At 41.0% G+C, this 24,192-nt stretch overlaps 1 protein-coding gene and 1 long non-coding RNA gene across 2 annotated transcripts in view; one reads left to right on the plus strand and one right to left on the minus strand.

The window, feature by feature from the left end:
- Positions 1–23,557, minus strand: part of ANXA4 (annexin A4) — a 54,039-nt gene extending 30,482 nt beyond the window's left edge. The window contains exon 1 of the mRNA XM_033125134.1: positions 23,404–23,557. The gene's annotated coding sequence lies outside the window, so the exon portion shown is untranslated. The remainder of the gene's footprint in view (positions 1–23,403) is intronic.
- On the plus strand, positions 166–13,408 carry LOC117033149 (uncharacterized). The gene is made up of 3 exons (XR_004424845.1): positions 166–590; positions 3,177–3,306; positions 12,702–13,408. It is a non-coding gene; the product is annotated as an uncharacterized LOC117033149 (long non-coding RNA).
- Positions 23,558–24,192: the final 635 nt, after the last annotated feature.

Consider the following 24,192-nt stretch of genomic DNA (forward strand, 5'->3'; position numbering starts at 1 on the left):
GCCAAATCCTGTTTCTGTACAGTCTGCAAGGTAAGAATGGTCTTTACATTTTCAATGACTGACAAAACCATCAAAAGAACAATATTTCATGAAACATGAAATTATATGCAATTCAAATTTCAGTGTTCGTAAATATAGACTTACTAGAGCACAGTCAGTCTCCCTCGTTTATGTCTTGTCTATGGTGGCTTTCATGTTACAACAGCAGAACTGAGTAGTTGTGACAGAGTCTGTGTGGCTTAGAAAGCTCAACGTATTTACTATCTGGCCCTTCACAGAAAAAGTTTCCTGAACCCTGGTTTGGAAAATGATGTAATCAGGTTACTGGAAAGGAGCTGGCCTGGACAGGGCAATCAGGGAAGCCATCTCCAAGGAGATGACATTCAAGCTAAGATCTGAATGAGAAGGGGCTCATCATTCAAAGTTCTGGAGGAGAAGTTTCAGGCAGAGGGAGCAGTTGGTGCAACGGCCCTGAAGCAGGAAGAAACTTACCGTGTTTGAGGGATGGACAAAAGCTTCAAGAACAAGGGCCAGAGTAGCATGAGATGGGGATGGAGAAAGGCCAGGACCAACTATGGGGGCTGGAACAGGTACGTCTTTCTCATTTGCCCAGAATGTACTAGGGTAAGCCGTGAATGGGACTTTTTGAGACGTTAATGGGCCTTAGCCACTCCTTTGTCTGGAGGCCCTGTTTCATATCATATAAATTATCACAATACGCCCATATCCATCATTAATATAAGTAATATGTGAGTTGGATTGAACTGCTGCTGATTGGTTGACAACCAGGCAGATGCAGCTTTTAGAACCAAGGGCCCTCCCTTTGCTTCCATGCAGTTTTGGACTAAATGACAAGGAGTGAGAAGGAAGGGAATGGAATGAGGAGGCAGAGAATGGGGACACCTCCCACAAAAGCCAGACTATAATACAAACACTCCTGGTCCTTTCGACCACATCAAGAAGTGGAAAGACTGTTTGATCAGAGCCTTCTGGAAATACTGAGTGTTAATATTCAACGAGCTAGAAATACTTTACTAAAGGAAAAAAATGTATCATACTTGAATACAGGGTGCTTTTAGCCAGACAATTTATTTTGAAATTTGGACAGCACACAGTGTAAGCCAATTTATAAGGAGACAGCGACTGTATATGTTTTATTTATTAGTACCGAACAAGTTTCTAAATAAGAGAAATGAATGCAGTAAATAGTACTCCTTGATTCTTTCATTAGATATCAGATAATCCATGTAAAGTGAATCCACACAAATGCTTCCTAGCACAAATGTCTGGCACCCAGTTCAAGTTTTAGTAACTCTTGGCAAGGATGGGGGAGGAGCAGAAAGGAGAGCAAGGAACCCCTCAAACCCCTCCTCCAAATACAAAATTGCTGAGGTCCCTTCTTAACTGTACAAATGGTCAGCTCCCAGGGGACAAAAGGCCCTTCTCCCTGAAGCTCCACCTGTAAATCCTCTCACCTTTCCCACCACTCTGCAGAACCAAGGATTCTTGACAGGAATCCTTTTCTGCCTCAGCTTCCTTGATTCATTCATTTCCTCTCTCTGAAGGCCGGCTTACGATTCCATAAACTGAACAATATGACCAAGTTCACAATGGCTCAGATTTTGTGTTGCGGTTTGAAAAGCTCCTTGGCTGCTCATGCGTGGGGCAAAATAATTAGCAACTGTGGCTCAGCTTTGAACCCCGTAAAATGCAAACACACTCAAGATCGGGTGTGGTTCAAATGACCCTAAAAGCACCAGGACTCTTCCAGATGGAAAGATGAAGAATGAAGGGACTATATGTTTGTAACATCTAAAAAAAAAAAAAAAGCCTAAGGGTTAGGCAGTATGTGGGTGGGAAACTGTGCAACTTCTTTATAATATCAGAACTCTAAAACGAGGGCTCATGGTAGGGCTCCTGAAGCTTTTAAGACACAGTTTTAGAGCAACTGAAAAGAAACCTGGGAACTAAACGTAAGAGACCTACCCTAATAGAAGTTATGTAAGGATATAATAAGTTGTAAATAAGTTCAACCTATATCAGGTAAGATTACAAAAATTTGCAGGAATAATTTCTTATGATGCATTTGTAAAGAAAAATTAGATATGTTGAGAACACATCCATATTGTTTTCCAGTTGAATGTCTACAAGGATAATTATGTCACCATCCCACAAATTGCCCTACTGTATCACTGCCAGAAATTGACAAGCCAGGTACTGACTCAAGTGTAAAGTTCCTTATGTCCCTGTGGCATACTGCAGGTATATGGAACGAGAACCTTTGATGTCAAGTAATATTTCAGTATGTCATACATGGAGGCATCTGTGTGGTACATTCCTCCCCACACACCCAGAATTTGGAAAGCAGACAAATTAGACTGTTCCCTGAGCATTGGACTAATAAAATCAGCAAATAACCATCAAAACAAAGATATACAAATTCATTTCAAGGAGAAAAAATGGCTCCTGAGCTCAAGCCAACTTGCTGAAAGGTATTAGCATATTTAAAGAAAAAGTGTGTCCATTGGCAATGCAAGCTCCACACAAAGTCCTCAGAGAGGCTTACTCTGACATAGTCATCAAAGCCATGTCCTAAGGAAAGAGTGGCTTGGCTCCAGAATCCAACAGTCCAGGGTCAGATATGTGAAGATGAATTTTATCCACCTAAAACCTTTGTTCTGCGTCTATGGTTGCCAAGCAACCTCTGGACTAGAGTTTGGCTTCCCATATAGCCCTGTCTACAAAGTACTGGAGCATGAGGATTTTTGTCTAAGTAACAATTCTATTTCTTAATGTAAATAAATTAGCAGTGTGTGTATTTGTGTGTGAGTACGTGTGTGTGGTAAGCACGTAAATATGAACCTGTCCCTAAGAGTTGAATCCCTTCTTGATGTGCCGATGAATACAATTTCTCTGGTTCTGCTGGATGTGGCACCATAATAAATTCACCCTGGTACTGGATGCTGTTCTTGAGATCCCGACTTAATTTGGGGCCTCCATTCAGATTCATAACATTGACCCACATCCCAGGACTGGCAACCAGAACGTTCATTATGAAGGGATTTGCTGTCCTTGTGGCACATTCTTACTGAATCTCTCGCTTCCTCAGAAGATCACATGTGAGTGAGTCATTCACCATTTTTCTTTGGTACACGGTTTCATTTTACATCCCACAGGAAGACAAATTTAAACTTCTAGTCTGCGGATTTGTGGAGGGTGTGACTGAGCACTAAGACTTTCAAAACTGTCTACGACATAGGAAAATGAAAGCAACTCTTTTTCCTTGGAACTTGGATCCTTCTAAAGGTAAAGTAAGTTTGTTTTTTGTGGGTTTTTTTTTTTTGTTTTTTTTTTCAGCGATGGAGTTTGAGTCCAGAGAAATAAACATTTTCAAAGGCCAAGTGTGTAAGCTAAATAATGCAGACAAATTTGGAAGCCTGCCTCCTAAGTAACCTTAGAAAAGAATCTATTCCAACTCAGCACCTGGCAAGTAACTTACTGATAGACTTTTGTTCAGAATTTAGAACTTATTCACAGCATTGTGGGGGACAATAGTAATAATAATTTTGATCCACAAATAATTGTAAAACACATATTTTACATATAATTGACAATATCCCCACTCCTTCTCTAGCATTCCCGTATCAGGCCAGTCTATTAAAGTTTTCACTCTATTCCAATGATTCCTTTGTTTACTCTATTCCAATGATTCCTTTGGCAGGGGGAAGGAGGAAAGGAACATTATTAAATGCTCCTCTACATTATCTTAATTAGTTTACTCAGTAACCTTTGGAGTTATGGAGATTAGAAAAGTAAAAAGAGCGCTGAGATGGCCAAAATGATTGTCAGGAGAGCTGGCTGGGTCCGGCACTCTGTTCAATGCTTGACTTGCTAAATGTCTTTCTACTTCACTTAATACCTGGGTTTCCTCAGGCACAATTTGGGTAGGGCACAACTCACAGCATATTCTAATAAAGTATATGTAGCTACCCTACCTTTGGCTCTCTGGGTACTGTATTCAGCTTGCATAGTAGAGTGCTTCAGACTTTCCTAAGTGATGTTCTTTTCTTATCTGAGGGACTTTTGGTACCACCTGAGAACTGGAGACCTCTGGAACTCTAGTTGGCTGGTTTTTTGTTAGTGGTAGTGTTTTTGAACTATTCTACCTTTTCATTGTAGATAAACCAGATTCCCCTCCTCTCAGGCCAGTGACCATAGAAACAAGCTGCTGCTTGCTCGTAACACTGATTATTGCTCACAGTCATGAGACCGATATGATAGTTTCACTGATGTTTCATGGTCATTCATTCAACAAACATTATCTGAATGCCTGCCCTATGCCTGGTACTGTTCTAGGCACTAAAAGCACACTTTAATTTCTACTTATACACCCTATGTAATAACAGAAAATTATCCTCTATGCCTTGTCCATTCAAGAATAGCCTATTGTTAAAAAAAATATCCTGAAGGCTGTTGATGACTCCACTGAACTTCCTTCTCAGCGCAAGGCTTCTTTACAGCCTTTGTGAATGGTCATCTCACAACCCTTAGTCATCCTTCTTCTGGTCATAGGACTCATTCCTTCACGGGGCAGGCTTGGCCACTGCTAAGTGGCTCAGTATCAAGAAAGCTGGCCTTGTACTCTTTGTTCTGTGCTCTGGAGCTAGTGTCAAAGGAGATTAGAAATAGTGACCCTATTTGATTATGTTTATACTAGTGCTAACCATATTAACATAATAAAAATATTATCCAGTATGCACCAGTAGGGAGAGAAAGAAGGAATGCCAGAAATAGCTCCTCTAGCTTTTGCTATGATCCAAAAACATTATGGGCTTTCACTTAAAGCTATGGCTTTGGCACAGCCCCGGCATGTTCTCTCAAGCCTTAGATGGCAGTTACTTACGCTGTTAGAGGCAGTGCCCCTCCAGACCTAAAACACAACTATTCTTTTGCTCTTCCAGAGTTGATTTTAACCCTTTTCTAGATCAAAGTGTTAAGCTAACCACAGGTGAGAGCAATTCCAAGGCTGAAATGTATGTACATAAAGAAAGCAGGAATAGAAATGGGGGGAGAGAGGATGTTTGCCCCCTAAGAGAGCTCGTTTCTGCTGGATTATCAGGGTGAAGAAGACTTTAGACCGTGCCCAGCCCACCCCTTCATTAGCTAGGAAACAGCCCTGTCTACAGCTAAGTGGTGGGTAATGTGTGTGGTAACAACGTGTTAGGTTTGCTCGTCTGTCTGAGGTCTGGCAGGTGCTGGCAATGAGTGTAGTACAGATTTCCACTAGGAAGGGAGAATCCTTCTGATGAGAAACAGCCGCGGGTCGGTCCAAATCTGAGGTCCGTGCAGCCAACTTCACAGCCTGGTTGCTAATTTCACACGATGGCCATTCCGAAGGGGCAGGATGTCCTCCTTCTAAGACCACACCACCCTTCCTTCATAACAAAGTGGCTGGAGCTCAGAGCCCCAACACTTGGGTTCATAAACCTCTTATACACACTTCCTAGCTGTATCGTTTGAGGCAAGTTATTATTTCTCTGTATTTCAATTTCCTCAATGATAACATGGAATTAATAACAATAATTACTTTATAGGGTTGTAGTAAAGAGTAATCAAGTTATTTATCACGTGAAGTACTTAGAAAGGTACGCACAATACGTACTCAACAAATGTTAGCTGTTCTTTGTATTCCTCTTCCCTCCAAGGATCCCCCCATCTTCACATTCTAGCAGTACCTGTTTAGTGAGCTGTTTAAGGTGTGGGTTACCAACTCGACTCACATTAAAAACAGCTGTGGTGTGCAGAGTTCAGGCTTTCATGTCTACCACATATCAACCAGGATTCCCTTATGGTTCTTTTGGCCACTAAGTCAATGAGGTCCTCTGTGTGTGTCTGTCCTCTGACAAAATCATCGTCCTCACAGTGGTCTAAATTCTAAGACATCACCCTCCCTGTTACTTACCATATCCCCATCCTGGGCCCCCACTTTCCTGCTTCTAATTCTTAACAGTGACTTGCACCCAGTGTGCCTACAAGAAATGCCTACTGACTTTAATGACACTAGCTGCAGGAAATAGAGGAATAGAGGAACGCTATTAATTGCCTTGGCTCCTTGGGCTTCCTTGGAGGCCTGTTCTCTGCCGTGGCCCTTCCCAGGCTTCCCCACTCTCCTCTCACTTGTTTCTGAGCCCCGTGGTATTCTCTAAAGAAACCTTAGCATAGCTTTGATTACTCCAGTCACACTGGGGTTTATCTTCCATCCACATAGGAGAATGTATTCTCTATCTTGAGGTAGGCAGGGATTTCTTAGGACACACAAAAAAGCACTAGCCATAAAAGACAATATTGATAAATAAACATTATTCTGAGTGAATGAAGCCAAACAAAGTATTTATATGAGATTCTAAAACAAGCAAAGCTAATGTATACTGCTAGAAGGAACACAAGTAGTTGCCTGGGGTGAGGGATTGAGGGGGAAGTGATGAAGCAGAGGGTTCAGAGGAGCACGAAATGTGTGGGGAGCCATAATTTCTTGTTATTCTGTAGCCTTGCAGACTGGCTCAGTTTATGGTTAACTTGTTTTAGCTCTTAAGGCATTGTCTCTGCCTACACCTGGAGGGTGCTTGCAAGCTGTTGAGGAATGAGGTGGGAGTGGCCGGTTCCCGGACACAGATCACTGATGATTATCAGGGTAATTGGTGGGCTTTGTCATTGAGAAAATGACTCTGGGGAAGTTTCAGTGGTTTTGTAGTTTCTATGTAGAAGTTAAAAATTTACTCTCAATGAGGTAATGCACACTCGTGATTGTTGAGCTGCACGTACACAGGTGGTATAAATTGGTAAAGGAAAGTAAACTCCGCGCTTCAGGATCACTGAAGACCGGCCGCATCATCATTTTGTGTGAGTGTCTTTTTTCATTCCCACTCCCCCATTCAGGAACTGTTCGATTTGTGGCGGCTGGCACGTCACAGAAATGGAATGTTAGGGGGTAATCAAAATGTTCCTCATCTTGATTGGGGCAGTGGTACCCAGATGTATACATTTGTCAAAACTCACTGAACTCACCTCATACCCATTCTAATGGCTACTACAAAACAAAACAGAAAATAACAAGTATTGGTGAAGATGTGGAAAAACTGGAACACTTGTGTACTGCTGGTGGGAGTGTAAAATGGTACCACCACTATGGAAAATAGCATGCTGAATCCTCAAAAAGTTAAAAAATAGAATGATTACTATATGATCCAGCAATTCCACTTCTGGGTGTATATTCTGGGTATATGTACTTCTGGATATATATACACTTCTGGATATATATACTCCTGGATATATATATATATATATATACACACACACATATATATATAGTGTCAAAAATGTATACACATTTTAAGAAAGAAAAACTGTTAAAATTGTAATACTCAATATATGCCAATAACAAAAGATGAATACAAGTCACGTTTGACTTCTGCAGTTACAAGAGGTGCTCAAAGTGGTGCAGATACTTCTGATTATGGCAAACTACTGCTTGAGCAAAGTTGACCAAAGTGTCCACTTGTATACATTTTTTTGGCACCCCCAGTGTGTGTCTGTGTCTGTGTGTGTGTGTGTGTGTGTGTGTGTGTGTGTACTTTTTTCTCTCAAAAGAATTGAAAGCAGGGACTCAGTGATATATCTGTACACCCATGTTCACAGCAGCGTTATTCGCAATAGCCAAAACATGGAAGCAATCCATGTGTCAAATGACAAATGAATGGATAAAAAAATGTGGTACATACATACAATGAAATATTAGTAGGCCATAAAAAGGAAAGAAATTTGTCACATGCTACAGCATGGATAAACCTTAAGGACATGATACTAAGTGAAATAAGCCAGACACAAAAGAATAAATACTGTATGATTCCACTTAAATTAGGTACTTAGAGTAGCCAAATTCGTAAGACAGAAAGTAGAATGGTAGTGCCAGGGGGTGGGAGAAGGGGCAAATAAGGAGTTATAGTTTAGCAGGTACAGAATTTCAGTTTTGTAGATGAAAAGAGTGCTATGGATGGACGGTGTTGATGGTTGCAAAACAATGTAAATGTATTTAAAAATAATTAACTGTATACTTAACAAGAACTATACACTTAAAAATAGTTAAGATGGTAAATTTTATTTTCTGTATATTTTACCACAAATTTTTTTTAAAAAAATGTGAACTCCTTAAAAAACCCTCATTGAACTAACCACTTAAAATCTGTGCGTTTTATTGTATCTGAATTATAGCTCAATAAAATTGTATATATATAAAACCTATATATATACATATACATATATAAATATGTATATGTATATATATGTATATGTATATATATGTGTATATGTATGTGTATATATATATATATATAACCTAAGAGCTATGGCCTCAGTTTTACAGGCTGGCAGTGGCCTCTCAGGGAAACCATGCAGCTACTACCCTTCGCTTAGCAATATCCACTTTAAGGCAAACCACAACTCAGTGGAATCCAAAAATCCATATAGGTTTTGCACAACATACAGCATCATGGGTAAAATCATGTCTCCTCAGGTATAACAATTATTCAAAGAAAAAAAATCTGTCCAGCACAGTTAGGCTTTGCCACAGGTTATATCATGTTTCCTGATCCATTTTCAGAGTTCTGTTAGAGTCAAATATCCTCAAGGAAACATGAAAGGTAACTTAATTCCATGTTCCTCCTTCAGAAACACCACAGGTAAACTATCCCAGGCAAGTAAGAATCTAAAGCGGGAACCCCAACTAGTTGATCACAAGATACGGGCATTATCTCCAGTTCTTGTCTGTTCTATTACCAGGAAGTCTCATATGTCCACCTGCACTTGGGTCACCTCTGGCCTTCCTTATGAATCACACACTACAGGCCATCATATCCTGAGACCTAAGTTCCAAGGTTAACCAGTACTCTTGATAGCTTTTGCCTAAACAATCAGAAGTCTTAGGGAAATAACAAGAGGAGCACCTCATCAGAAAAAAAGAACCTTGAATCTAGTATCTGGTCTTTCTCATATAATCTTTCCCAGAGACTCTAAAATCCACATCTTTCTTTACAAAATCCTTGTGATACAGAAAGGGAATAGACAGACTGAACCCGAATAAGAAACTAAAATACAGTAGTCTCCTCTTATCCACGGTTTTGCTTTCTGTGGTTTTAGTTACCCACGGTCATCCACAGTCCAAAAATACTAAATTTAAAATTCCAGAAATGAACAATTCATAAGTTTTAAATTGTGTGTAATTCTGAATAGCGTGATGAAATCTCGCACCAACCCACTCTGTCCCGCCTAGGATGTGACTCATCCTTTGTCCAGTGTATCCACACTGTACACGCTACCTGCCTGTTAGTCACTTAGTAGCTATCTCGGTTATCAGAGAGAGAGGGAGAGAGACCACATTCACATGACTTTTATTACAGTATATTGTAATTATTGTTCTATTTTATTATTAGTCATTGTTATTCATCTCTTACTGTGTCTAATTTACAAATTAAACTTCATCATAGGTGTATGTACGTATAGGAAAAAACAGTATATATCAGATTCAATATTATCCACAGTTTCAAGGATCCACTAAGGGTCTTGAAATGTATCCCCTGCAGAGAAGGCGGGGACTACCGTACAAGGAGGGAAGGGATTTGCAGTGAGTCCCATGAGAAAGCCAAACATGCAGCCAGGCTTCCTGCTGTCCTAAGTCTTATTTGCCTGTAGGTAGGAAAACAGGTGTTATGCAGCCCAGTCCTTTCTCCACCAACATGACCCTTCTATTTGCCATAAGGGATGAAACCTCTTCCCAGACAAACAGGAAAAGCAGCTGAGTTTTCCTTTGTAGATTTACACTGGCTCAACCATGGAGATCTGGAAGTGAGCTGAGAATAAACACTGCTCTCAAGTGTTCCATTTTATTCTGACGCCTCCCATGCCATGCAAATATTCTAGCTTTGTGGGCAACTCCCCGTCCCCCTGGATCAGCCACTCCTTCAGTGGGTGAGGACAGGGTTCTATTTACAAAATTTTCCAGAATTCAAGCTGACTCTGGCAGAAAAATACAAAAATAGAACTGTTAAAAGGCTTCCACAGGGGATTTCTGATTCACATGGGGAACTTGTTATTTCTGATGCAGCCTCTCTCAATTTTTCATTAAAAACCTCATGAAGGCATGGGGAGGCAAAGGAAGAAAGTCATGACAAAACCAAAAAGACTAGGACTGACATTATCTCAAGTCAGAAGCTGAGAAGAACTGAAACTAAGTTAAGGCAGATGGGGGGGAGGGGCAGGGAGCAGGAGGGAGGGGAAGGGAGAGGGAGAGGAGAGGAGATGGGTTATACCTCTCCACCAGCTCTGTCTGATGTGGGGAATCCATCTAGAAAACCCCACCCCAGCCTACCATCTGAGCTGAGCTGTGAGGTGGACCTATTACTGACCCTAGTCATGCCCAAACCAGCCAAGAGATGTTGGGAGTTGACACCATGGTGGCAGAGTGATGACCAATGAGAAGAACCCTAGCAGAAACGCATGCTGGGAAGTACTATAGGTATATATTAAATTTATTGCTATTTTTAGCTCAGAGGACCAGGCATTGGGGGTAGGCAAAGATGCTGCCTCAGAGGCAGAGAGGAACAAAGAGAAAACCAGCTTGAAATTGGGAATTGAACAAGACACCATACAAACAACTTTCTCTCCTGCTTAAAGCTGATGTCAACACAAAAAGGTGCACAGGGTGGGACTCAGACGTTCTGCTCACCCTGTCTTTTGACAGATATAGTTCCTATAGCTGCACTGTACAAGGTACACAGCCACGTGGGTTAGTGAGCAACTCAAATGTGGCCAGTGCGACTGAGAAACCAAATATTTAATTTTGTTTAATTTTAATTAAATTTAAATTTTAAAATTGAAGTATAAAATATTTTTCCATAACACACAACTTTAATGTTTTGGTTGAGCTATATTTCACTTTAACCATTGCACTGTGCAGTGCACATGTCAGGCCTGTTGCATCTTTGTCAGTATTATATCTAATCATATCACCAATCTAGTTGGTTGGTGTCAACAGATTTATTCATTTTGAATATTTTTCTTTGCACTAATGCAACACTTTTTTTTTAAATTTATTGGGGTGACAATTGTTAGTAAAATTACATAGATTTCAGGTGTACAATTCTGCATTACATCATCTATAAATCCCATTGTGTGTTCACCACCCAGAGTCAGTTCTCCTTCCATCACCATATATTTGATCTCCCTTACCCTCATTTCCCACCCCCCACCCCCCTCTAATGCAACACTTTTAATGTGTTTATTTGTATGTTTTTACAGATGTAACAAGTTAACAGTGATCATCTATGTAAACTATTTGTAATTAAATTTAGATACTTATTAAGTATCACAAATTATTTTCTAGTTTAAAAAACAAGTATGGACATATTTTAAAATTTAAAACCAAGGCATGTCACTGATGTGGAATAAGAAAGACTGGACTGGAATAAGACTTAGTAAATTAGCTTAGATGCAGTTTTAAAAGTGTTATGCTTTTAGCTTCAAAGTCAAATTAATTCTAAAAAAAGATGAACCAATGTTTTCAAAGTGGTTGCAAATATTTAAGGAAAATTATTTTTTGGTACTCAATTCAGATATTGGAAAACTGTTAAGTATGTTTGAAATAATTTGGGTATGTTAAACTATGTGAAAACTAAATTTTATAAAATCTAAATATCAAGCATTTCTGATAAAAATTTAGTATTCGAATTCAGATGTTCTCTCAGTGTAAATTACATATCAGGCTGTTAGGCTGTTAAGACCTAGTGTGAAAAAGTGTAAAATATCTCATTAATAATTTTTATATTTTTATATCTCATTAATGATATTTATATCTCATTAATAATTTTTATATTGACTACATGTTGAAATGATACTTTGGATCCATTGGGTAACATACTCCCTATTGTTAAAGTTAATTTCACTTGTCTCTTTTTACTTTTTAAAATGTAACTAGATAATCCAAACTTACATTTGTAGCTCATTTTATATTTCTATTGCATAGCACTGCTCTAGATATATCTCACCTTATTTAATAATTATTGCAGCTATTGTTGAGCGCTTATTTTATTATATATCAGATACTGTTCTAAACACTACATGAATGTTCAGATTATCACTTTAAGTCTCACAACAAAAAAATGTTTATTTTCTTAATGCCTTCATTTCCCTATTTATTAAAAAAAAGAAAGTAAGACACTGTGACAAAATGCTAGAGAACCAGGAAAAAGGAACAAAGCCATAGAATATTTAAAAGAAATCATATCTAAATAGCATTCTTTTCACTACTGTTTGGTTTCAACTAAACTATTTTTCCCCATAAAAATATAATCCTCCAGCATGAATCCTTCTAAAAGAAATAGAGGCTATCTGCAGAAATCATAGAAAATTTAATATTAACACCTCAAGAAATCACAGAAAAGATGAAACAGAAAATGCTGGTTAGCTTTTAAAAAAATAACCTTTATTTATTTATTTTTAATATTAAGGATAATAAATGTACATGGCAGAAAATATATTGTCTCCTTTAATTTGTTTTAGCAACTTCGGGATTTTATGATGGCAACAATTAAGTATGGACCCTGGACAGGTGGTGCTAATTTTACTTGTGACTATTAACTTCTTCCTTCCAGCTGTTATTTAAGTTGCCTGGATGATCTGACAAACTTATTTCCCAACCCACAGAAGGAACGTGGGTAGAGGCAGACTGCTCCACTTCAATCCTGAAAATTATGGATCCACTATCTACGAATGGAAAAGATTAACTTTCATAGAATTTTAGAGACTATAAGGCCTTTAGCAATCATCTATTTCCCCCTTTCATTTCATTTTGTAAATTATTAAATCAACTCTAAGCACTGAAAAGGACATTTTAAAACAATGTAAACTTACCATCTACTTTCATTTTCTGTTTGTTCCAATCTTTTAACAGTTGGGATCACAGTATGTAGATAATTTTGTGTTCAACTCTCTCCTCTTAATTTCCCACATTACACACAATCACCACATTTATCATTTTAGTAATTTTATGTTCTTCCATCATATTGATATATTATAATTTATTCAATGTCCCCACTATTAGTTGTTGATGTTTTTTAGACCATGACAACATTTATAGTAATTGCCTTTGTAGATATTTTATTTTTTTTTACCTATTCCTTGTGATATATGGTGATTATGAATATTTCCAGTTGTCCTCCAGATTTATAAGAATATTCAAAGCCCAGCAGCCAGAAGCATATTTGCTTTATTTATTATTCAAATTTAATATTTAGGTGTAATATTGAACCCTATTATTGGTTTAACTTGCTTTCTAAAATTAGTAATAGTAACATTGAATCTTTCTTTTTTTTCTGTTTGTATCCTTTTTTATGAATTACCTATTTGCATTTTTTGTCCACATTTAAGATCTTGGTGCTTTACTAACATTTATAGAAATGATGCATATATTATAAAATTCAGTATTTTATATCTAAAATTTATTAAGTATTTTCATAATTTAATATTCTCTTTTTAATATAGTAAAAATTTGGAAGAAAAATTTTAAATCACTCTTATCCATCTTTTCCTTTGCACTCCTCCCTTTTATTACTTCAATGATTAGAAAAATCTCTTTTTTGGTGAAATGTTCATAACTGTTGAGCTGGATGATGAATACTTTGGGGTTCATTTTGTTATTCCCTACTTGGTTATATGTTGGAAAAATATCCATAATAAAAGCTTTTTAAAAAAGTATCTGTTTTCCATTGCTAGAATAGTGAATTTAATTTCTACAAGTTTTTCTCCCACCCCTTTCATGTTCCCAGTTGAGGAAACTCTTGCCCAGGAGGACAACGCAACTCTCTTACTGACTCATCTTGTTTCCCACCCACTAAACTTGGCCACAGCCTCTTCTTCTTCAGGCTCAGCAAAAACACCCAAAGGCAGGGCTATTTAGAAAAGGCTAGAATTCAATTTAAAAAGTTTCGCTAGAAGATCCTAACTAGCTGGGGCTTTATTCCTACAAAATTACTCCGACCCTCCCTGATCGGTAAGACAGGGTCAGACGAAGGATGTGTTGATAAATTTGACAGCTGATGCTCTAAGGAAAGAAAACCCTGATTCATAGGTATTTCTTTGGTGTAAATATTTCCAACATGACTGCTTTCAAGTTACTAATGTGTTGTCACTGACCTCAGAGATTGGGATAGATAGGCAGTAGTGCACCATTGTGTAGTATCTCCACTGCACAGACATGATAGACATAAATAACCTCAAGAGCATATATAATAGCAAATGGTAGTAAAATAGGAAGTGATGAATTGTTTTTTAAATGTAACATTTATAAATATTTATATTTTAATATAATTTATTTACTCCTAAATTCATATAATTTACTTTTTAATAATGGCTATATTTAACAATCAGCTCACAAAACCCCTGAAATTTTAACCATCAGCTCTATTCGGCTGATACAAGGATGCAAAGGACGCTCTAGCATACCACTGGGAGACAGAACAGTCATGAAAGCATACTGTGTTTTTTAACTGTAGTAAAATACACATAACAGAATTTACCATTTTAAGTGTACAATTCAGTGGCATTAATTGCATTCACAATGTTGCACAAAAATCACCACCATCCATTTCCCAGAACTTTTCCATCATCTCAAACAGAAACTCTGCGTCCATCAAACACTAACTCCCCAATTCCCCCTCACCCTAACCCCTGATAACCATCATTCTACGTCCTGTCTCTACGAATTTGACCATTCTAGGTACCTCATATTAGTGCACTCATATTTTTGTCTTCTTGTGTCTGGATTATTCCACTTAGAATAATGTTCTCAAGGTTCATCCATGTTTGAGCATGTATCAGAATTTCATTCCTTTTAAGTTGAAAGAAGGATTTTAAGACCAACATTTAGGGCCACCTTTGGTGTCCAGACAAGCATGCCTGGCCTGGAGGGAGGGTGTGTGGGTGTCCCTCCACCTTCTCACTTCCAAGGAATAAGCCTAGCCCAGATTCAAGGAAGTGTCCACTCAAAGCATAGCACTGATGGGAAGGCCCCAGGCCACCTTTAATAGGAGCACAAAGAACCTGGAAACGGTAGACCGTGCCACGTGCAGACTGACTTCTCATTATGTTTATCTTTTTCAATAAATCCACCTCAGTATTTCAACCTAAAAGAAGTTCACACAACTCAATGGTTGTGAAAGCGGTTCTCTGACCAACAACATCACCACCAACTGGGAACTTGTTTTAAAAGCGCAGATTCTCCAGCCCAACCCCAGACCTACAGAATCCAAAACTCTGGGGGTGGGGCCCAGCAATTTGGTTAAGAAGCCCACCAGGTGATTCTGACACATTCTTAAACTTGTGAACCACTGCTCTGGAGTAATGATTCTAGATTCCAACTACTGATGCCTAAAAAGGTTCCCAAACCATCCAATGGGTATTTCATAAGTGTAGACTCCCATTCATGATCTTCTATCATGTATGAGGGAATAGGAAACAACAACAACAAAACAGGAGGAATTATAATAATGGGGGGAGGTTATAACATTAACTCTTGAAAAAATACCTGCATAAATATGTTTCGGGAAATGTGTTTGCCAAAGATTAAACAGTAGAGTTCTCAAAACCATTCACTGCAAACATGCATCACTCCTGGTCGGCCCGATCTATTATTTCACAATGTTTGTGGAACTCCAAATTCAATTCTCTTCCCACATGCGAGTGCTGACTGTTCAGCCTGGAGGTGGCAGGCCGGGAATCCAAAACTAAGGGCAGAGTTCCAGGCCCTGCTTTGCCCTCCAGGTTTAACTCCGTCTATGAGGGCTACTTTATTCTAGCATAAAGCTCAGAGTAGCGACTAGAGAGCCAGGTTTCTGCAACAACATTCAACCCCCATTCTACGCTCCTTCCTCTTTAAGAGAAGCTTCATGACTTTAGGGACTAGGCTTGGAAAAGGAAGAAGTAGGTACTCGCTGCAGGAGGAAATAATGATTGTTCCAAGGCAAACCCCTTCCAACTGCCACATATGGTTTATGAATGGCCATGTGACCCACTTCTGGCCAATGAGAAATAAAGACAAACCTGCCAAAAGGCTTCGAGAAAGAAATTTCCCCCAGGTGAAAAGACAACCAGCCTGCTAACTCCTCCCTTTCTTCTGTCTTTGGATGTTGTCAGGACATTGTTTCTGAAGCTGTGGCTTCAAAAGGATTCTGATTAATACAGACTGTAAATGCCTACCATGGTACTTGGGGAAAGTTCTCAAACTTTAGTGTGCACAAAAATCACCTGGGAGCATTCAGAAATACTACAGAGTTTTGGGATGCTAAATGGTACAACTTGAGTAAATCTTGGGTGGGGCCCACAGGCCCTATTTAATCAGGTTTCAGTAAGAACCCCCATGATTCTCCCACACCCTGTTCCAGGTCCCTGCATGAGACCCCATTGCCAAAACTGCAGCTCATCGTGTGTGCAGGCACTCAGAATCCTTACCTAAATATTTATTTTGTCCCCATCAGGTACTAAACATTGTGGGAGGAAACAAAGGAGGAGACATGATCTCGCTCTCAAGGAGCATGGAAGTTAGTAAGAGAAACAAAACAGGTGTATAACTAATCCAATGGCAAAGCAGCATGCGGTAACTATTACCAGATTTGCAGGGCGGGGGGGGGGGGGGGGGGGGATACAACAAAGTCATCCCACCCCCTCCAGAGATCCAAAGAGCTCTCAGTTGACTAAGGCTTAGAAGGACAATAAGAATTCAATAGGGAAAGAGTTTTGCAGGCAGAGAGCACAGTCAAAATGAAGCCTTAGCTCTGATTATGAACGATAAAACTTACTTGGAAAAGAGTACTTAGTTTGGAGTTGGGATGAAGATTAAGGACATTAAGAGAGCAGTGGGAAACAAAGGCAGGAAAGGAATTTTCAAAACTGGGTCATTTTGTAGCAGGCTGGCCTTAAAGGTTGAACTAAATTTTCCATCCATGGGAAATGGTACATAAATTCAGCACATCTTTGGTGAGCACCCAGCATATGTCAGGCCAGAGGGGGCTATGTGGTCCCTGCCCTCAGAGGAGCTCAAAGCTGAGTGGAGGACACAGGCCTGTAATCAGACACAATAAGGTGGGATCATAAAGTAAGACCGGGTCTCATATTAATTTTTGCTCCAAAAGACGCATTAGAGCTGATTGCCCGGCTAGGTCTTATTTTCAGGGAAACAGGGTATGTCCAAGCTGAACCTTGAACAGTCAGTCATGTGTAGGATGAGGAAGCAAAGAGTCTTGTTTCTCCAAAGCTGAATCTCAGCCTTGATTTCCTTCCTGGGAACCAGCACGTTTTAGTCAAAAACATGCATTACATACCTGTGTTAAGCACTGGAGCAGATGCAAACTAAAAGGATTTACAATCCAGGCCAGCAGTTCTTAATCTGCGGTCCTTGAACTCTCTAGGACCTGTCCCCCAATTCTAATTGGTCCTGTCTTCCACAAGCCTACAGAATGACCTTGATTTCTGAGGGCCCTCCCGCTCTGCCATCTGGGACTAGCCCTGCTCTGATTATGTGACATGCTACCCCTCCAGTGTGCCATGGTCTTGCTTTCTCATCCCCATGCCGGTGCATAACCCCTCCTTCTCCCATCTACCCTCAATATAGAGGTTTCCTCTCTAGGAAGCCTTCTCTGACCACCCATGATGGAGTCAGGTGCACCTCCCCTTTGCTCTAGGGCAGTCTGTGCATAATGTATCAAATCATTTATTATGCAGTCCTACAATTTTTGGTTTGTTGATTTGCTAGTTTATCTCCTCAAAGACAAGGAAAGTGTGTTCTATCCTTGAATTCCTAGTGCCTGTCATATTATATAATAAATAAATGAACCTTTGTCTATTCGGCAGGGGCCACTGACATCCTGCCTAGCTCCTGAAGACCCATCCCCAAGGTGCTGTGAGCTGCCTCTCTGCCTTAGACGCTGCCCCAAATCTTGCTCCCACAGGGACGGGCTACCAGAATTATGAGCACATTGTCCTGGTTCGACATCTGCTCTCCACTTTTCACCTATCAGCTGGGATCTCCTGGATACTTAGAATGACTCAGGTCAACATCAAGTTCATCTTGGACAAGCAGTGTGGACATAGACCCTACTCTTCCGAAAGAGTCCAGCTCCATAGTTAATCTCCCAGCCCGGCCTTTTCTGGCTGATTCTGCACTTTTAGCTCATTATATAATAAAGTGGCACAGGATACAGAATCAGACTGTCAAGTTCGAATCCTGGCTCTCCCACTTGCTAGTAAATGACTTTGAGCAAATTACTCAACCAATCCCTTTGTGCCTCAGTCTCCTCATCAGTACAATGGGGATGATAGAACCCACCTAAAGTGGGTGAAAAATTAATAAAATAACATTGCAGGAGTTTGGCACAAGGTCAGGTTCATAAAAACACTTGGTGAACCTTAGCTCCTAATACCTGCAGCACGGAGGTTCCAGCATGCAGAGGCAGAGACCTCACAGACTAAGGCACAGTCTAGCTGCGGGGGGTCGGGTGGGGGGGTCCAGGCTCTGAGCTAAGGCCAGGCCCTTCACTGCCCCATGACCTGATACCAGTGCTAGGATTTTCTCTGACAAAGGGCCCTGCCCTAGCAGGTCGAGCTACTCTACAGGCTGTGACTTATCCCATCTACCTCCTCTATCTGCTTCTGCAGCTAAAGACATGTGGAACTGATTAGATCATTCCGATACAGAGCATTCCCCACCATGCAATTCACGGCATTTTACATTCTTTTTGGAACCAGCGAAGGTATAGCCAAATGAATAAATAATCAAATTGAAATGTGTGACAAGAATGAGTGATCGCTACTTCATCTCATGGAAACTGAAGCATAACTGCATGTTAGCTCTTTGTATTCAAATAAGAAAGTGTATGATCATATATTAATTTTGAGGGGGGAAAATTTGATAACTTACATTCTTCATCTGTTTCATTCTTCCTCTTCACAATGTTAGAATGGGCAGGTGATATCTGTAACTCTCTATTTTTTAAAAACTGATACTATATGATTAAAATGTTCAAACAGTACCAAAAGGTCTATAGTGATAAGTCTGTAAGAACATCACCCCCAGCCCTGTGGCAACTACTGTTATAATTTTCCTGTGTATCCTCTCAGAAGGATTTAGTGCATTAACATGCATATAAAAATATAGATAACCTCCATTATTCTTATGTAAATGGTAGCATACCATGCAAAGCTATATTTTGTTGGGTTTTTTTAATAAAAATGTATCTTCAATATCATCCTATATCTATTTCTACCAACCTGCATCACTTTTGTTTTTTTTTTAAGGAGGGTGCAGCTCACAGGGGCCCCTGCAGGGATTGAACCAGCAACCTTGGTGCTCCCAGCGCCACGCTCTAACCAACTGAGCTAACCAGCGAGCCCCTGCATCACTTTTTAAGAGCTGCGTAATGTCACACTCCATGGCTATTCCATAGTTTAATCAGCCCTTTTCTGACAGATATTTAGGTCATTTATAACCCTTTGCTGCAACAAACAAGGCTGCAATGTACATAACCTTGTACATATGCCTCTACGCACATGTCCTAATATATCTTTGGGATAAATTCCTAGAATTCAAATTGCTGGAACAAAGGTAAATGTATTTTTTTATCTGACAAGCATTGCCCAATTTCAGGGCCATTCTTAACATGACGCTTTCATACCTGCTAGGTGTCCACGATTGGGTTTAGAAGGGTGTTCATAAGCCCCTTGACACTGTATGAAAAATGTCAAATGTGTGTTCAGTTTTCTCAAGACAGGATTCATAGCTTTAATCAGATTCTCAAAAGGGTCTGTGACTCTAACAAGGATGAGAACCACTGAGTCAATACGGCCGCATACAGTATCAATAAACAACAGTAGCAGAAGCTGATGCTAAGCAGGACCCAGAAAACGCCTTCCTGAGTCCCCTGGAGAGGAGTAAGAGGAAGGATGCTGAGGGATGATTCTAGCACTGGGCTTATATCTATACAGGATCTCCTCCAGGGGAGATGGCTCAATGACACAGAAGTCAGGGACCTTGCTCCCACTCACCACAAGGTCCCTCTATATTAGTTTCTGATAACGACTTACTGTTGTTACCTCTTGGAAGGTGCGGGGAGGTGAGTGCCTTAAACCAGAGTTTTGAATTCATAGTGATTCACTGGCCATTCGTGGGACCTCCTGCTCTGTTACAAGTCAGGCTGCTCACGCTGCATTATATCTAGGCTTTAAAGGGTTAATGGTGTTGAGGCGGGAAGTTCAAGGTCTTTTCCAGAGTAATTTACAGTCAAGCCTTTAGCTGGAATTGATCTCTGCTGCTGATTATGAATAAAACATTGCTATGGGGTTTTTTTTGCCTAGCAGTCCAGACCAAGAAGCAGTATGGCAATTTACTGACCTCAAACATCTTGAACCTTTAAAAAGAATTCTTCAGAAGTGGTGGCTCAGGTTCCCATAGCAAAAGCTCTCAGTCCAGTTCAAACATAACTGAACACTAACAAGTTACTCTCATAAAACCAACAACAGGCCTTAAATAAAAATCCTAAATTCCTAGGGAAATTAAACTTTATTTTTATTTGTTTGATTTACATATATTGTGAAATGATTGCCACAATAGGTTCCGCGAACATCCAACATCTCATAGATATAATAAAAAGAAAAGAAAGGAGAAGAAATGTTTTTCTCCTCGTGAAAAGAACTCTTAGGCTTTACTCTCTTAACATCTTTCCTATATATCATACAGCTGTGTCAGCATATTGTACATTATATCCCTAGTACTTATTTATCTTAGGGAAATTAATCTAAATATAGTGAGCCACCTTGGTTTCAATTAAGTACAAAAACAAACAAAAAATATTTTGTTGGAACTCCATATTGGTCTAGAGGTGTTAAGCACTGCAAAATTATAGGGTAAATTGGATGTGATAAGTATAATAAAGAACTTGAGAATGGGGACAGTTTCAGCATTTATCATATTACCTAGAATTTATAGTATACTGACAGGCCTAAATTCACATAAGTCCTATGTTTTTGCTAATGCTTTATCAGGCATACACATAGTCATAGAAGTGTTTCTAACGCTTAGTTTGTCAAAGCAAGGTCCAAGAAACACCTGAATTATAATCATCCAGGAGGCTTATTAAACAGGCAGATTTCTGGGCCCAACCCTGTCAATCTAGATATAAAATTTGGGGAGTTGGGCAAAAATCTGCATGTTGTGCAGGCTTCCTGGAGATGTACCTGAAGTTTGGAAACTATGGCTTTAGAAGTCGTGTTAGTTTAGCCTTCTACCCCTTCACAGCTCCATCAGAAAGGGGAGGTGGAGCCCCTGCCTAGATACCTCTGGTGAGAGAGCTCCCGCCAACTCCAAGCCCACCCAGCCTACCCAGGGTTTCAAAAGTCACTTCCTTAAATTCATCCAGAAGCTACCATCCAAAAAACTCCTACCCAGCTCTGCCCAGTGCCACAAAGAATGAGTTGATTCCCTCATCCACCAGCCAAGCCCTTCAAGCATTTAGGGCTATTAAAATATGTCCCCACACCCACCTCAATCTACCCTCTCTAGTTGAAACAGCTGCAGCTCTTTCACATGTCAGCTTGACAAGAAGAAAGTTAAAGAGGAAGAGAAAAATATTTGGTCAAGATTTAGTCAATAAGCCAGGAAGCCACAAACCCAAACCTCACCTCACTATGAACTGAGCACTGATGGAGCCACAGTAGGGCAGAGAGACTACATTGTTTATAAGTGGTCTGACCTTGACCAAGGACCACAACTTGGAACCTTGGGATCCTCATCTGTAAAACAAGGTTAATAACCCCACTTCAGGTTGAAATAAAGATTAAAGGAGTAACCTAAGATGACTGTTACTCGAAGTCCCTCCAGGGAGGACACTGGAGCGCCAGCAAACTGCTTCCAGAAGTAGCCCTAATTGCAGTGAAAGCAAACCCTCAAGGATTAGATTTGGGCCAAATCACAGCTGAAGGCCCATGTGATTTTTCTTTTTTTTTTGACATTTCTTGTTTTATATTAAAAAGGTATCTAAACTTTGAATTCTACTCCAGAATGTATCTATGAGGGTATAAAAAAAGTGTTTTTATCCTCAAATATTTCGGTAAATTTGACACCCAAGGAAAAATCCCCTCCAGGTCTTATTTATTCTGAAGCTTCAGGTACTCCCTGGCCACCGCCTACCATTTGCAGTGCCTGCCAGTCACCTCCATCTCCCTTGGAGAAGAGCAGGCTTAGTTTACAAAGAAGAGGAGCAAGATGGGGAAAACAAATGAGAAATAAGCAAAGAAACGGGCCATAAGACATGAGTCTGGGGAGGACCAGAAGCTCAGCCTTCAGCTATTGAGGGCTGATGTGCTCGGTGACTGTGCACGATACGCTATAAAGTGCGTGCGGAGAAAAATGATCCCTAACAAATGCAAGAACGTCTAGGAAGGAAATGCCCTTGATTCAGTAGTTGTGTGTTTGCACATGACCGTGTGTGTGTGTGTGTGTGTGTGTACATGTGTATGTCCCCAAAGCAATAGAAATCTGACCTAAGCTGAATGTAGGGGCTCTGGCCTTGGCTAGACAGGGCTCTGGGAAATAAATAGGTCTTGGGTGGCAATGGTTACCCATTTCTGATTCCTGTCCCCTTTCTCTTCTGCTTGCTCCAAACAACTCACAGAACACTTGCATCAACTTAGGAGCACTTAAAGGTGGGCAAATTGTTGAAAAGCAATCACCTCTTTGGTCCCAAAGTCTCCAGCTGGTAAAAGCCATGACAAAATAACGAAACTGAGCCACTGACGGACTGAAGTCTTGGATCTCATTAAATAATAACAGATCCCCATGTGTCAGGCATTGTGCTGATGGCATTAGATATTCCAGAAGGTGAGAAAAAGTAAGAAATTAGGAGAAAGGAGTCAAGTTCTTAAAAGGAGCAAGGAGAGAATTAAAAAGTAAAATTTGGGTGTTGGACTGAGTAAATTTCACGGAATATTAACTCAGTCCTTTGCTTCCAATGACCAAACCCAGCATAGTGCTTGGCACGTGAACTCAATACATAACAGCTGTGGTCCCTGATTGGCATCCTGTATAAACCGCTGTGGAGGGCCTTCTGGATCAAGGCCGTGTTTGCCTCCCTCTTCTCCACAGGGAGCAAGTCCCGGGCCGCCCGCGGCCTCCCGTCCACCCAATGCTGCCCCAGTCACGCTCGCAGGAGGGCGGCGAGAACCCTCCGCGGCGCGGCGCAGGCGGGGCAGGCAGTCCCCGCGAGGCTCCCCTTCCCCGAGCCCAAGACCCCGCGCCCGGGGCCCCCTTACCTCTCTTGCCGAGAAGAGGCGGCGGTTGTTCTCAGTGGCCACGGAGGTCACACCCTTGTCCCGGCCAGGCAGCGGGTCTTATCCCCGGCGGACCCGCCCCACTTCGGGGTGGAGACTGAGCCCGAGTTCCTGGTTGTTCCTCTGCCCACGAGACCGGAAAATCCTCCCGAGCAGAGCGCACCTGGAGCGGGGCCCCGGACCGCCTCGCCCCCGGGCCGGGGGCTGCACAGGGCACGTGCCTGCCCCCTGGGCGGCGGCCAGTCCCGCTCTCCCGGCGTCCGATCACGCACCGGCCAGCCCGCTCCTGTCCCGCGGAGTCCGGGCCCCTGCACTGTCCACTTTTCGAGGGCCTGGGCGCCCCAATCCCCGTACCGTAGGTCCCAGCCCCCGGGTCTCTCCCGTCCCGCTGTGCGCCCGCCGTGCCCAGCTCGGCGCTGGAGTCCGGAGTCCCGCGGCGAGTCAAATCTTCCTCCTGGGGAAACTGCACCTACTCGGTCAACATCTGGGTTCACGCCTAAACCGGCCCGAAAAGGGGAAAGTCAAATCAGAGTGGCTCATTTCGTTTCCCTCTTGCGCGTTAAAACATGCATTCCAAAGAGTTCCTAATAGTTCCACATCTCCCTAGAGGAAAACCGAGTTCCCTTTCCTTGGGGAAACCTTTGGGGATAGGAGTTAGCAGGAACCCCGGATCTTTCTGCTTTCACCTGTTAAATTACCAGGGTTTGGTGCTCATCAGCAGCTACTGGGTGCTCTGCGCAGCACTCGCCCTTCTAATACAGTTTAACGTGT

The sequence above is a fragment of the Rhinolophus ferrumequinum genome, chromosome 13 (genome assembly GCF_004115265.2).
Source record: "Rhinolophus ferrumequinum isolate MPI-CBG mRhiFer1 chromosome 13, mRhiFer1_v1.p, whole genome shotgun sequence".
In the NCBI taxonomy this organism is placed as follows: domain Eukaryota; kingdom Metazoa; phylum Chordata; class Mammalia; order Chiroptera; family Rhinolophidae; genus Rhinolophus; species Rhinolophus ferrumequinum.